Below are 15383 nucleotides of genomic sequence, written 5' to 3' on the forward strand. Positions count from 1 at the left end.
TTGCTATCTTTTGGGATACTGCATATTTCTTGCTTAAAAACTTCAATATCTTCTCTATATCTTCTTAAAGTTTTTAATACATCTTTTACAGAGTGTGCAAATCTATGGTATTGATAAGAAAATAAAGAATCATGGCAGATGAAACTGCAGTAATATATCATTGTTTACCCATTAGTATCACCCATTTTGCTTGTATGTTGCTTGTGCTTTTTACTTGTAAAGCCCATTGTTTGATATTCTCTATAGAACCTCACATCGTTTACAGTTTATATATCCTATAGTACATCCATTATGTTCTCTTTCAAAGCTTTTAGAAACATAAAAGGAGACAGCATTGTTATCACAAATCTCTGATTCCAGTTCTCCACATGTTTTTTAAATCTGTTCTATAATCCTGCCATTTGGAAGGTTTCTTTGAGAATTCCATCCAGAGATGCCATTGCCTTTTCATATTTTACCCACTAAGGAGACTTAGCCAAGAAATTTCTTTCAGGGGTAAAAAAATAACCAAGATAGTCTTAATTAATTTTTTACCAATATAATTATTGATAAAGGTATTTCAATTTTCCAGAAAGTCAGCTATTATTTCTTCATCATCATCTTGGGTTTTCATAGTCTTTTGCAAACAAAATTATCTCTACATGTGGATGTGTTTACAATTATGCACTGAAAAAATTTCATGAGTCTTTTGACTGGGCCATCCCTTTAATAACATAATTTTGTTTCATGATACAGAATTCTTGACCAAGAACTTTGACTGGAGTAACTTAAATGTATTTTATTATGCTTTTTCTCATTTATATATAGAGCTCATTTTTAAATTTTGACTACATAGTAAATTGAATTTTTCCAATGCTATTTCAAAAATTTCTAGAAAATACCTTTCTGTAGCTCATGACAACTTAAAATGTAGAATAATTCCTCATATTAGAACAGACCTATCCATTGTACTGGGAGGTATTATGATTTTTAGTGGTTTTAGTAACAATTTGTGCAAAAATACCATGTGCTTCAATCTGTGTATGCCACATGATTTTGAATGTAGTTGGAATAACCTTGTAGGTAAAATATGTCAGCTCAATAGTAAGTTAGTTTTTCTTTGTTGTTGTTGCTCTGTTGCTAAGTCATGTCTAACTCTTCAGTTAGACATGGACTAAAGCCTGGCAGGCTCCTCTGTCTATGGGGTTTCCCAAGCAAGAATACTGAATTGGGTTGCCATTTCCTTCTCCAGAGGATATTTCTGACTCAGGGATTGAACCAATGTCTCCTGCATTGGCAGGTGGGTTCTTTACCACTGAGCCATCTGGGAAGCCCAATGGGAGTACTTCAGTTCAGTTCAGTCACTCAGTCCTGTCTGACTCTTTGCGACCCCGTGAATCGCAGCACACCAGGCCTCCCTGTCCATCACCAACTCCCGGAGTTTACTCAAACTCATGCCCATCGAGTCGGTGATGCCATCCAGCCATCTCATCCTCTGTCGTCCACTTCTCCTCCTGCCCCTCCAGCATCAGGGTCTTTTCCAATGAGTCAACTCTTCTCATGAGGTGGCCAAAGTATTGGAGTTTCAGCTTCAGCATCAGTCCTTCCAGTGAACACCCAGGACTGATCTCCTTTAGGATGGACTGGTTGGGTCTACTTGCAGTCCAAGGGACTCTCAAGAGTCTTCTCCAACACCACGGTTCAAAAGCATCAATTTTTTCAGCGCTCAGCTTTCTTCACAGTCCAACTCTCACATCCATACATGACCACTGGAAAAACCATAGCCTTGACTAGATGGACCTTTGTTGGCAAAGTAATGTCTCTGCTTTTTAATATGCTGTCTAGGTTGGTCATCACTTTCCTTCCAAGGAGTAAGTGTCTTTTAATTTCATGGTTGCAATCACCATCTGCAGTGATTTTGGAGCCCAAAAAAATAAAGTCTGACACTGTTTCCACTGTTTCCCCATCTATTTCCCATGAAGTGATGGGACCAGATGCCATGATCTTAGTTTTCTGAATGTTGAGCTTTAAGCCAACTTTTTCACTCTCCTCTTTCACTTTCATCAAGAGGCTTTTAAGTTCATCTTCACTTTCTGCCATAAGGGTGGTGTCATCTGCACATCTGAAGTTATTGATACCAGACCACCTGACCTGCCTCTTGAGAAACCTGTATGCAGGTCAGGAAGCAACAGTTAGAAGTGGACATGGAACAACAGACTGGTTCCAAATAGGAAAAGGAGTAGGTCAAGGCTATATATTGTCACCCTGCTTATTTAACTTATATGCAGAGTACATCATGAGAAACTCTGGGCTGGAAAAAGCACAAGCTGGAATCAAGATTGCCGGGAGAAATATCAATAACCTCAGATATGCAGATGCGAGTAGTTAGAGGTAGTCAAATCTGGAATATATTTCAGATATAGAGCTGATGAGATTGTCTCGTGAACAATATATGGGGGTATAAGAAAGACATCAAGAATGATAGCAAGATATATTGACCTGAGGACTGAACTGGTTGCTAATTAAGATCGGAAAGACTATAAGAGTAATTTACATGGTTTGGTACATATTAAGCTCAGGTTATTATCAGATGGTCAAATGATGATATCAAGCAGGCAGTTGGAAATATAGGAGAGGATTCAGACATATTATTGGTAACATGGCCAAGTCTTTATATACAACTTGAGTACAAAGATTAGTGATTTAGACATCAAGTTACTTTATAGTAACACTACAGTTAATTATACTTTTCCTATTCTTAGTATACATGCTCTAGAATCACCATGTACTAACAGAATGTTTAGCCTTTTAATTTTTTTGACACATGATCCAAGTATCTAACTCAGGTAAGACATTCAGATATATTACAAAAAACTATGTTTTGAACCAGTTTTCTTAAAATTTTATCAAAGAAAATTTTATCTTCCTAATTGTATTTATGCTCAGTTGTTTCTGACTCTCTGCAGTCACATGGACTCATGGGGTCCCATGGAGCTCACCAAGCTTCTCTGTCCATAGGATGTTTCAGGCAAAAATTCTGGAGTGGGTTGCCATTTTCTACTCCAGGGGATCTTGCCAACCCACGAATCAAACCATGTCTCCTGCTTTGGCAGGAGGATTCTTTACCACTGAGACACCTGAGAAATCCATCTTCTTAATTAAGTAGTTTTAACTATTGGTTGAAATGGCACTTTCCATGTTGATAACTACTTTGGCAAATCTGAACTCTCTAAACACATTTTTTAAACCAATTAACACTCAGTAAATTGGTCCAAGGTACAGTTTCATGGTCAGTTCTCTTCATTTAGATTCCATAGTTGTTTTCCTATGTGCTTTGCCCCTTGGAAAAAAAGCCCATCCAATATTGTCTATATGTGTTGCTTTCCAACATGGTCACATTCTCTTAGGTGAAAAGTGGGAGGGCTGGATCTTCTTTGAAATTCTCCGGCTGAAGCAATAGGATTTTCTCTTCCACTCTGTTCTTGGCCTGGAATCCTTAGTGATGCAGCTTCATCCTGGGGAAGATGCTCTCAATGGCTCTGTGGTACTCTTTGAGCTCTGCTTAAGAAGAATATCCACAAAGATGGTGACTGATTTTTATTTTAGTTTGCCCTGTTGTCACACTGATCCTGTTCCTGATGCCAATTGTCTTGCTGTTCACACTGTTCACTGAACCTAGGGTAGGCAAGGCACGAGCTAAGAGGCTCAAAGGAGACTTGAGGAGCCATAGGAACAACAGACATGCTTATTCTCTCCTGGCTGACACAGCCTCTCTCTCCTGTCTGATGCAACGCTGGTAGCAGCAGCCACAACATAGCCGTAATGGAGCCATAACATGACCTCACAAAGCATAGCCACGATGCCGCTCCAATGTAGCCCCATTGCAGCACCAGCTCGGACTTTCATGCTGAAGCTCATACAGGCATAAAGCACAAAGTGCTCTGTGACCAAGTGAGCACCTCATGATGCACACATGCAGTGCTACAAGTGATCTCAGCTGTTACACAACCATGCAGAGTCACTGTTTACAGAACATGGGGTGAGAGGGCATGAGACAGTGGGGCAAGAGAGGCTGACGGGAATGATTTTGTTAATTTCCCCATACCTGCCATTCATCCAGCCATCTTCATGAACTCATTTGCCAGGATGGAACGTCTTCTGAACTTTGCTGTGTACCCTTCACTGTCTCCTCTTCAGAAGTACAACAGCCAGTAGTCCTTCCTCCAAGGAAATAAAAATATGTTCATATTACTACAGTATCATTTGCTACTTCTGTTGAGAACATTTACAGTAGCGATTTTTAGAAAGGACAAATGTTGTATAGATTTCAAAATTCCAATTACAAGGAGAGGCATTTTTCAACTCCCTCCTAATTTTAAAACCATAGACCTTATCTTATTCTCTTACTATGTTGAGAGAACTTGTCTGGCAATAAAGATATTATTGTTATTCGATGCTGTAGAAATTGTTCTTCAATGCTGTAGCTTTTTGTATGTAAAACTGCCAATTTGATAGTTTTTAAAATGTTTTTTGAAAAGAAATCTTAGATGGCAAGTTTGAAACAGAATCCGTTCTCAGCATTTGCATTGTCTACCTTACGATTGGCTATCAGAGGCAGAAACTGATTCTGACTTGCTTATATGAAAATAAAGAATTATTAAATGGATAGGAAGGGCCACAGATTTAATGGGAATCTGGGAACCATGCCGGACACTACAAGAGGGGCTTAGAACCAAAAAACTAGAAACAAAATGACTATCTTTTAACAGAAAGAGTAAAGCTAGATCTTCTGAGGCTCTTTCTTCTGAAGAAGAAAGATTATTTCTTCTTTCTCATTTTGTATGCCATTCACTCAAGAGAGAAAGGCCTACTGGGGCATCTGATCAGCTTTTGCAAAGTGGCACACATTTGTGTTGCTTGCCAGAGTAGAGCAAAAGTGCTTGCCTTTCTGGTACTGGTATTAGGAAACAGATCGTTGCCCTTCAGTAAGGTGACACATGCAATAGGGAACTCCTGCCAAATAGAAAAGAAGGATGAAAGCTCATCAATCAAAAGATGGTCCCAAACTTACAGATGAGCTCTTCCCCCTTAAAAAATTAAATCTATACATATATACATGTATAAATGTACATATATGTATACAATGTATTACACATTTTAGAAGAAATAACATTCCTTGGAAAAAAGAGATCAATAAGTACATTTTGCAAGACTCTTTCCCTCCTTTTCCCCTTCTGAGTCATAATATTTTAATCTAGAGAAAGCGTATTCTCACTGCTGATTTCCTCAACTGTATGCAACACATTAGTGTGTTAACAATGTGAATAAAATACATATAAATATTTTCCAGTGATATAGTCCTCTATAATCCGCAGGGAAAAAATGTACAATTGTCCCATTATTTCACTTTCCAAATGACAAGAGTGAGGAGAAATTCCAAGTTGCTTATTTTAATAAGGAGGAGACACGTGATGCTGTCACAGGTGCTACATGACCCTGTTGCCCCGAGAAGGCTCCCTGACATGCTTCCATCAACCCTCCCTTCATCAGGGGTCTGCACATTCTGAGGAGACTCTGCAGACAGAGCTAACGTTCCCCAGCTGTGCCCCGGTCTCCCCCTCCTTTCACTCACTACCTTGCCAGGAAGAGGCTCGAGGGTTCCGGCAGTTCCAGCCACAGGGGGTCTGGCTAATTAGATTTCTACTCTAAATGGATTTTTCAAATAATACAGTTTAAAGTTCTGACTTTTGAAAAAGTGCAATTTCTTGTGCTAATGCTACATCTCATATGGGAACCAGAATCTTTAGTCTGGAAGTTTGTGATTAGAGATGAGGCAAAGTAGAGCACTATATGATATCAGATTATTAACCAGGAGATAGACAGCTAGGCAGATAGATGAACAGATAATCACTTGAAGATAATCATACTCCATACTTATAAAATGTCTTTGAGGGAAAATAGTGCTTCCATTTTCTTGTCCTTATATTTAACTAAAATACACATTTTAGAAAACAATATATAGCTATATTTATGATTTCAGAGTCCTATCTGAAGCTCTGTTACTTACAAGGTAAAGAGTAACATAAATGGACTGAATTTGGATTCCAACAGTACACAGTTGAGAAAATAATTCTCTGTTAAGTTTGTCCCTGTGTGTAGGGCCACTCTTAAATTCATTCTTTCCATGACAATGACCCACAATTTTTAACAAGAAACAATTCATTTACAACTTTTAGATATTTTTCCTTTGGACTTTCTTGATATTTATATTTTCTATTAAAATACAAAAGAATAAATTTCAGCCCACTCCTAATATGGAAAGGGTGACCCTTCTAAAATATTTTTTGGCATATTTAAGTTGTGGTGCAACAATACAACATTTTCTAGTGTTTAGAGATGATGTATGGAAGAAAAATATTAGAGAGCAGAGTTGGCTTAAATCCTTCACAGATGTAGTCGGCACAACTTTAAAACTAAAGTAGAAAACAAATACATCCGATGTGATCTAGGTATATCTCAGCTGTAATCGAAGCCTGTCTTTTCTTTCCCTTTGGAAACACTGAGTCTTCCCAGAAGTGGATTAAAAGACAGGCCACCTGCTTCTCATTTGCGAGTTGACAGGTCATCAAACATTAGTGGTTCTTGCTTAGTTCTTAACATTCTTTTCCCTGTTCTGATTTTATTTTCATTCTCTGCATTTCACTGTGAATTAATTTTCATTCCAAATAGCCAAACTCATTCTTTCTTTACGAACCAGCTTGTCCCTTACCTTCCTACCATCATCTTTTCCTTGTTTTGTTGAGTCATTTCTTTATTCCTCCTCTTTAGTGAGTCACTTACACTCAGATAATCCCCACTGAGCCACCCTGACAAACACAAAGTCACTTTATAGCAACTACTCTTAACTACCAACAGGAAAAATAAAATTTAAAGCAAACCTTGTTCTTGTAAATGGAGGTGTGAAAGGAAAACTGCGCCTTTGTTTTCATAGCCACATTCTCTCGGCTTTTCTTTTTCCAGTTTAGGAGTAGAATGTGAGTGTATCTGACACAGAAGCATATTTTATATCCCCAACCTGAGAAAGAATAGCAGGAAATAGTTTTAACCTAGTGATAGAATGACCAACTTTTGCCTATTGTGGTAGTACATGGTGAAAATATTCACATTGCCGAGAAAAGAACCCTTTCTAGAGGATTTTTGCAAATCAAATATATTTCATCCTCACTAATGCCTTTCCCCTCTCCCTATTAAGTTTCTAAAACTTCATTAAAATGATTAGACTAAGGTTGAGAAGAATCCACTTTCTCTAGATGTTTCAAAGAGGAGCTATTTTTCCTGTTTATTTTTTTTAATTGCTGAACATTTTTTCCCTTTTTTCCTCCTTTGCTTTCACATCATTGAGTCCCAGAGAGGTTAAGTTACTTTGAGTACTTTTTGAAAACTGACAAATGAAAGTTAACCACAGTAGTGGATGTTTGTTCAGACTTAATTAAAGCAATAGAAATTTGATTTAAGACTCTTTACCATTCCAGTTTGAGCTTGCTTCAGTTTGAGCTTGCTTCTAGCAGTACCGAAATGACTTCTTTATAACTAACAGTTTTTGCTCATTGATGTGGCTATGTGAGGCAGGGTCACTTCACGGCTTGGGTGAGCTGGGTGGGGATTTCTGGGTGAACAGGACTGACTGTCATCTCCAGACCAAAAGACTTCGGTTTCTGCAGCCTCAACCACATCAAAACTTGCCTTGGGGCTGAGGGAATGGACACTGAAGCCATTCTCCAGACTCTAGTGGAAGGGAGGTTGGTCCCCTTTACCAAAATTTATTGGGAAAAGAATTTCAGAGAAATTTGCACTCTGATTGCAATGAACACAATGGGCCTCCATGGAGACAGCAAGAAATGTGTAAGGGACCCTTAGTTTAAAATGATGGTATGGTTGACAAAATAATGGTGTCCTTATGATGCCCATATGCTAATCCCTGTGAATATGTTAGGTTAAAGGTCAAAAATACATTAAGGTAGCAGATGGAATTAAGCAGTTGTTCATCATTAACTGATCTCAAAATGGATTATTGTGGATTTTTCCAAGTGGTCCCAATGTAATCACAAGGGCCCTTAAAAGTGGAAGAGGGATATAAAAGAGAAGGTCAAAGTGATACAGTATGTGAAGAACATGTGTTGTTTCAACATTCATGGAGATGACACAGACAGCAATTCCCCTGAAGAACTTCTGGGCCATTTTAACTTTCATCTCCACTTTATATCAGCTACAGTACCAAGAGAAAATCCATGAACTTAACCATCACCTGTAAATGGTCCACCTTAAAAATCATGACTATAACTTACCACGCTTTGACCACATTCTTCCATTCTTAAGTCTCACCCTAACTCTCCTAATATGCCCAATTTTCAAACTAAGAGAACCGCCTACTCCCTAGTTTTTCTCCTGAGCCTATCAGTCCTCTTCACTGCTAATCATCTCCTTCTTTCTCTCCCTCTTTTCCTGCCCCCTTCTTCTTGACACCGATAATCCCAACTCTGCTGCCTTTGACTCCTATGCACAGAGAATAGAAAATCACTTGGCTTTACATGCCTCTCCTGCAAATCCTCATCTATAATCCTGAAAGTAACCTTTTAATTATCCTTGGTTCATTAGTGATAATAGGCTTGCTTATGCTGCCATAGCAAATCCCCAAATCTCAATGGCTTAATACATCAGAGCTTATTTTTTGTTCCTGTTATACTCTGATAATACTTGATAGTCCTTCTTCAATTTATAGCTTTTCTATTGGAAACTCTCAGCCTTTAAGATTTTCATAGCTAGAGGAAAGAATATGGAGCAGGTATAATCTAAACTGTCTTAGACTGAATAACACTCTGCTCACATGAGCCCTGCTAGATATATGAATGTTCGGGAAATATAGAGGACAAAGTGGATATTTCCTGAACACTAAATGATGTCTGGCATATCATTAGCTCCAACTCTATTTTCCTAAATAAATGTTTTAACATTTTAATCACTCTCCTTAAGATCTTAAATCATTTTCTGTCTCCTCCTTCCCCACCTCCCTCACTTCTCTTACCATTTTCAATAGATTGCCCTTTTCCTTCTTTCATGAGAACTTTGGGTGCTTTATGTTTGATTTCCTTGTATTTTTCATCCGTCATCATTTCTCTTTCACTCTCATGCCAGTGAATCTACCCTAACCCTTCCTCATCAAGACCATGCATCCTCAATTCCTTTCTATTCTATATCTTTAGACAACCTCTTTTATCCTTGGATCTTTTCGTCAACCCATAAGCCTAGATTTAAAAAAAAAAAAATCTATCCTAAATGCTTTTTCAATATCATTTGCTTTTTTCCCCTGTCCTCAAAATATATCAGAGTTCTGGTTTTTTACCTCTCATACACTCATGATGCCATTGTAATCTAGCTTTTGCACTTACTAGCTTTTTGAAATTTCACCTTACAAGCCCTAAATACAAAGGATATTTCTAGTCTTTATCCCACTAGACTCATCTACTGCATATGACTCTGCTAATCAGCATCTAGTTCTGAAAACTTTATTTCTTTTTAAAAAAGAACACAACCTTTTGAGTCTTTTCCTATCTTTTCTTTTTTTCACTTAATGAATTTTTCTCCACCAGTCTTTTCAACACTGGTATTCTTGGAGGCTTCATCCTTGGCAGCTCTTCTTTTCATTTTGCACTCGCTATGGGAGAAATTGTTCAATTACATGTTTTCAGAGATTGGCTATATAAAAGAAATAACTCTAAAGTCCATGTCTCTAGCTAAGTTCACTTACATGACTTCAAGACCTTCTATCCAATTGCCTATTTTACCACTCCCACTGACTGTTCTAAAGATGCTTAAAAAAAAAAAATTAGAGAGTAAACTCATTTTCTCAGCACCGTCATTCAGTTGACACTTCTTCCTAAAGTCTATTTCAGTTGGCGATGACATATTCCTCTGTGATAACAAAGTGACATTCTGGTCAACACCTTCCATAGCACAGTTAGAAGCCTTGACCTCCTCTCTCAATCTTCACAATGACCAACCAATGATGAGGACGGTCACTATCACTTAGCATGTATTTCCAAAGTCACTGTAACCATTCCTAGTCCCACTGCTATAGTTGAGATACTTTTCAACTTTCAACTATATTATAGCAATAGGCTCCTCCATGATATTTCCCCTTGTAGTCCTGTTTTTCCCAGTCTATCTTGCATATCCATAACCTAAGGTAATATCAGTCTACTGCTTAAAATTCTTGTTTGATTTCTCACTACCTACAGGATAAATTCCAACTCCCTTAGCAGGACACATAAAGACCTTTTCCATCTGACCCTGTCTTGACAGCCCATCTTCACCTCTTTACCCATTTTGTATGTTACACTCTCACATTATTAAGCTGTTAGAAGACCAGGAGCACACCATACTCTTTCTCCATATTCCTTAAATCATGATGTCGCCTTTGCCTGGAATGTTTCTTCTCCCCTCTGCTTTTGGCTGGATCTTTCTCTTCTCCCCATTTTTCACAACTGTGGACCAACAGTAGATATATACACATGAATATACACGAGGATTTATTTTAAGGGATTATCTCAACTGATTATGGAAGTTGGCAAGTAGAAAATCGGCAGAACCAATGTTCTTGTTTTAGTTTAAAGTCTGGTGGGTTGCTGAGGTGCCAAGAAGAGTCAGTGTTTCCACTTGAAGAGTTGCCAGTGCTTTTGTGGCTCAGTGGTGGGTCAGCCTTTGTGATATATAGGACTTCAACTGATTGACTGAGGCCCACCCACATTATGGTGAGCAATCTGCTTTTACTGTATCTACTGATTTTTAAATGTTAATCACATTCAAAATAGCCTTTCTTGTAAATCAGCTATACTTTAATAAAAGACCCAGCCTCCCAGAAACACCTAGAATAACATTTGACCAAATATCTGTTCACCCCATGGCCCTAATTATACTACCTAATACTATTCTAAAGTATTTTGTGCCTGAACCCTTTTAAAGATGACCTTATCATACTTATGTGCAATTAAAATATATCTATATTAAAATTCAAAAATTTTTCTAGCCATCATGTTCTGTGAAAAATTTTCCTCTAGATTAAGATATTATTATCACTATTTCTGTAAAATGGATGAAAATAGCTTAAATATGTTTTTCATAGATTGTTAAACATAAAATTCAAATTTTTACTAGGAATTCCTGTTTTAATTACATAGATAGCTGCTTTCCCTTCAGATAGTTTCCAGGTATTTGGATGAATTGTACTTAATACAAGACTGAGAATGGGTTCAGCATCAATTTTATTCCTTTTGTTCATTTTTATCAATGTGAATGATAGCGAATCTTGTTGTGATATAGCAGTGTCACTTGACTCTGTCATATGCCAAAAATCACACAGTGATCTGTGATTTACCAAAAACAAAAGTCATCTTTTGGTTGACAGCTTGATTAAGTCCTCTAAGTCTGAATCAAAGAGTCAGAAGCCACCCCAGTGTGATAACATGACCTTTCTTAGATTGTGACAGGTAACGCTGTATAAAATAACCACACACATGTACCCCCTTTCCTAGTGGTTTGTGAGCCTCATGAGCACAGGGAGAATGTGATATCTATCTTTGTTCCCACAGTGATACATCATATCTGTCACATAGTAGGTGCAACTTAAAATTAAATTTATACATTGTGGTTTGCTTTATAGTAATTTTTATTATCTCTGAAGGTAAATAAATTTAATAATAGGTTTCACATGAGGCATAAGTCAATTAGATAGTTGCCTATATATAAAAATACTGATAATTTTTTTTTAAGAAAAATCCTCTCATTCAGAGATGGAAGCAGTAATTCCTGCATTATTTTACTAGGAGTATCATATTGAAGTACCACAGACTGGGTGGCTTAAATAACAGTTGTTTATTTTCTCAGAATTCTGGAAACCAGAAGCAGGAGAGTAAAGTGTTGACAGGATTGATTTTTTTCTGAGACCTCTCTTTGGCTTGCAGATGACTGTCTCTTCCTGAGTGTTCACATGGTCTTTCCTTTGTGCAAGTCTGCATCCTAATTGCATCTTCTTATAAGCAGGCTAGCCATACTGAATCAAGCCCCATCTTACTGATACCATTTTAAATTAATTACTACTTTAAACGCTTTATCCCCTGATACACTCAGTCATCTCTGACTCTTTGAGATCCTGGAGACTGTAGCTCACCAGATTCCTCTGTCCATGGAATTCTCCAGACAAGAATACTGAGGTGGGTAGCTATTCCCTTCTCCAGGGGATCTTCCCAAATGAGGGTTAGAACCAGGGTCTCCCACACTGCAGGCAGATTTTTTATTGTCTGAGCCACAAAGGAAGCCTTTAATTTCCTCTTTATAGGCTTTATCCCCAAATAGAGTCAAATCCTGAGGTACTGGGGGGTTGGAGCTTCAACTTATAAATTTGAAGGGGCCACAATTGAGCCCATAATAATGCCTAATTAATAAAATGTATGAATTTTACCTTAATTTTATCTTTCTTTTTACTTTTTGATTGAAATCTTATCCACCCCTCCCCACCTCTGTCCTCACTCCAACTACTGAGTTATTTTATGCTAGGGCCAATTCTTAATTGTTTCAGACTGCAAAGGAAATACCTTATTCACCTTCCTGTGCCCTTGTTCTATGCCTGTAGATCTAATTACTAAATGTTATCAAAATTGCTCTTGTCAATGGGAAACCTTTCTATTTCTAGGTGTATATAAACACTGATCAAAATAAATATAAGTATATAGTTTTATAAAGAACCTGCTAGAAAACTTTACCATGGAACAGATTGTATTCATTGTTTTGTTATTTTTATGTGCTCATCTGCTATCCTAGTTTATAAGTTACTGGAGGTCGGGAACCTATCTAATTCAACAGACTGAGAACCAAACATAGTGCTTATAATATGCATAGTGGCATCTCTATAAGTCTTGAATGAAGAATGATCAGTTAAAAATCATGTCCAAGGTTTTACTGCATTTCAACTGATTATGTGTTGAAATTCCTTTTAGTTGGTGTAAATCTCCTCCATACTTTTGGTGAGCATAAACGAATTGAATAGTAATTCAATTTTATTTTTGTGTTTAGTAAAGAATGTTCTCAACATCCAGATGGGAGAAAATAATGGGATAAAAGCGTAAAGTTTGAGCCTTTTGAGTTTTCTGTCCTTTCATGTTCAAAGCAACTGATGCTTTAAATCTATTTCCTCAATTTCAGTCATTGTAAGTAAATGTCAGTGTTTCAGGGGAGGAAGCATCTTGTTCTATTTAGAACTTCTTTTCCTGTGTAGGAAGCTGCTTTTTTCCCCTTTATTCCCTCTTCCCAGAGAATTGTGTTGTATACCAACAGACCTGTGTCTTGTCTTTTTCTATTTGCTGATTCATCTAACCAACTATCTACGTTTAAACTTCAGAATCAGCTGGGAAATCACAATAGCTGGCTGTGATACTGAAAAAGCTTGTCTGTTTCAAATTTCTAAGCCAGTTCCTGTAGCTATCTTCCTCATTTGATCAGACATACCCACTGGAGGTGACAGGGCCATAGTGATCAGTACTGCTCTCATTGTGACAATTAGCTTCATTTTTATTGTCCTTCAAGCGTGAGTTATGTGTTCATGGATAAAAAGAGGAAAAATCATTTTACATATATATATATCAAATAATATTAATGCTAAAAAATTTAGAATATAAAGTTAGCTAAATAGACTCCATTCTATGTGGTTATCTGTAAATATTCCCTAGTCCAGCAAGAACTGATAAGTGAAAACATTAGTCTTAATTTACTGGAGATTGTTATCAAAAAGGCAGCAATATAAGAACAAATGTAATTAAATAAACATCTAAGTGCATCAATAATTTTAGAGGCATTCCACAAAGAAGGAATAAAAATCAATTATAAATTAAAGCCAAAATGCTATATGAACACAAAACATGTACAGTAGGCTAGCATAACACAATAATAAAATTCAGATAATTTTCTAACTATAACCAAGAAATGTTAAAAGTTCAATCTTTATCTTCCATGTACAAGATTGCCTATATTTACTGATGTATTTCGGTTGATAACCACCAAACATGTTCTCAATGAAGTGTAGAGAAATAAATCCAAGAGATATATTCTTAAATGTAGGCAAAGTATATTTATCTTTTTGCTCATGAACTCGGCCCAGGAAATTTATGGTTCCAAGCTTTTATAAAAAGTTATCTAAAATAAAATTAATCTATAAAGACTTGGGAGCAAAAGAAATAAGCCTGGTTAAATCATAAAGCTTTGATTAAAAGTAAACAATTGTGTATTTATGTCACCTATAGAAAATATCAGTATTGCTGTTTGTGTAACTATCTTACATTTATAAACTCATTTCCTAAATATTTATTTTAATAATCATGACAGCCCTATTAGCTAGATGTACTATTCCTAATTTCTGTGTGAAAAAAAAATTGAGTTTTACAGCAGTAAGTCAGTAGCCCAAGATCACACAGTTAGAACAAAACTTGAATTTCCATTTGCTGAATTTAGTGCATCCCAGCTTTCTCCCATGTTGCTGTTGTTCAGTCATTCAGTTGTGTCCGACTCTTTAAGACCCCATCCTTCACCATTTCCTGGAGCTTGCTCAAACTCATGTACATTGAGTTGGTGATGCCATCCAACCATCTGGTCTTCTGTCATCCCTTTCTCCTCCTGCCTTCAATCTTTCCCAGGATCCGGGTCTTTTCCAATGAGTTGATTCTTCGCATCACGTGGCCAAAGTATTGGAGCTTCAGCTTCAGCATCAGTTCTCCCAATGAATATTCAGGACTGATTTCCTTTAGGATTAACTGGTTTAATTTCATTGCAGTCCAAGGAACTCTTGAGAGTCTTCTCCAACACTACAGTTCAGAAGCATCAATTCTTCTGTGCTCAGCCTTCTCTGCATTTCAGCTCTCACATCCATGCATGCCTACTGGAAAAACCATAGCTTTGACTAGATGGACCTTTGTTGGCAAAGTGATATCTCAGCTTTTTAATATGCTGTCTAGGTTTGTCATAACTTTTTTTGTTTTTTCCCCACAAGGAGCAAGCATCTTTTAATTTTATGGCTGTGGTCACCATCTGCAGTGATTTTGGAGCCTGAGAAAATAAAGTCTGTGACTGTTTCCATTGTTTCTCCATCTATTTTTCATGAAGTGATAGGACCAGATGTCATGATCTTGGTTTTTTGATGCTGAGTTTTAAGCCAGCTTTTTCACTCTCCTCTTTCACCTTCATCAAGAGTCTCTTTGGTTCTTCTTTGCTTTCTGACACAATGGTAGTGTCATCTACATATCTGAGGTTATTGATTTTCTTTCATGAGTGGCAGCTAAAATGTATTTTTTATTTATTTATTT

At 37.1% G+C, this 15383-nt stretch overlaps 1 long non-coding RNA gene across 2 annotated transcripts; it reads right to left on the reverse strand.

The window, feature by feature from the left end:
* Positions 1 to 2294: 2294 nt before the first annotated feature.
* LOC122422742 lies at positions 2295 to 7028 on the reverse strand. Of its 2 annotated transcripts, none has more exons than XR_006263944.1 (3): positions 6918 to 7028; positions 4085 to 4200; positions 2295 to 3654 (listed from the first exon to the last, which is right to left on the reverse strand). It is a non-coding gene; the product is annotated as an uncharacterized LOC122422742 (long non-coding RNA). The 2 variants fall into 2 exon arrangements; XR_006263945.1 differs by having other exon boundaries at positions 4085 to 4196; positions 6918 to 6990.
* Between the last annotated feature and the right edge of the window lie 8355 nt (positions 7029 to 15383).

Source organism: Cervus canadensis, chromosome 20, assembly GCF_019320065.1.
Source record: "Cervus canadensis isolate Bull #8, Minnesota chromosome 20, ASM1932006v1, whole genome shotgun sequence".
Lineage (NCBI taxonomy): Eukaryota > Metazoa > Chordata > Mammalia > Artiodactyla > Cervidae > Cervus > Cervus canadensis.